Raw genomic sequence first — 361 nt, forward strand, 5'->3', positions numbered from 1 at the left:
GATGAATGACTTGGTGAAAACATGACGAGTTTCTTTCACCTGAAACTTTTAAAAGGTTCTGATGCACAAACAATAAAAAGATCTGAAACTGGATTAAATATAAAAAATAAAACAGATTTTTTGCTGTTTTATTTTTGTTAAATAACATTAATCATTCAAGTTTTAGTTGTTTTTGATTAAATGTTGTTTTTTATAGAAAACGGCTCCAACATCTATAAGAAGCCTCCCATCTACAGGCAGGGTGAGTTTCAGACTGCATGTGGGTCAGAGCCTCTAATCAGCTTTAACATGCTGAGTGTGTGTGTGTGTGTGTGTGTGTGTGTCTGTGTGTGTGTGTGTGTGTGTGTGTGTGTGTGTGTGT

Source organism: Poecilia reticulata, linkage group LG9, assembly GCF_000633615.1.
Source record: "Poecilia reticulata strain Guanapo linkage group LG9, Guppy_female_1.0+MT, whole genome shotgun sequence".
Taxonomy (NCBI): domain Eukaryota; kingdom Metazoa; phylum Chordata; class Actinopteri; order Cyprinodontiformes; family Poeciliidae; genus Poecilia; species Poecilia reticulata.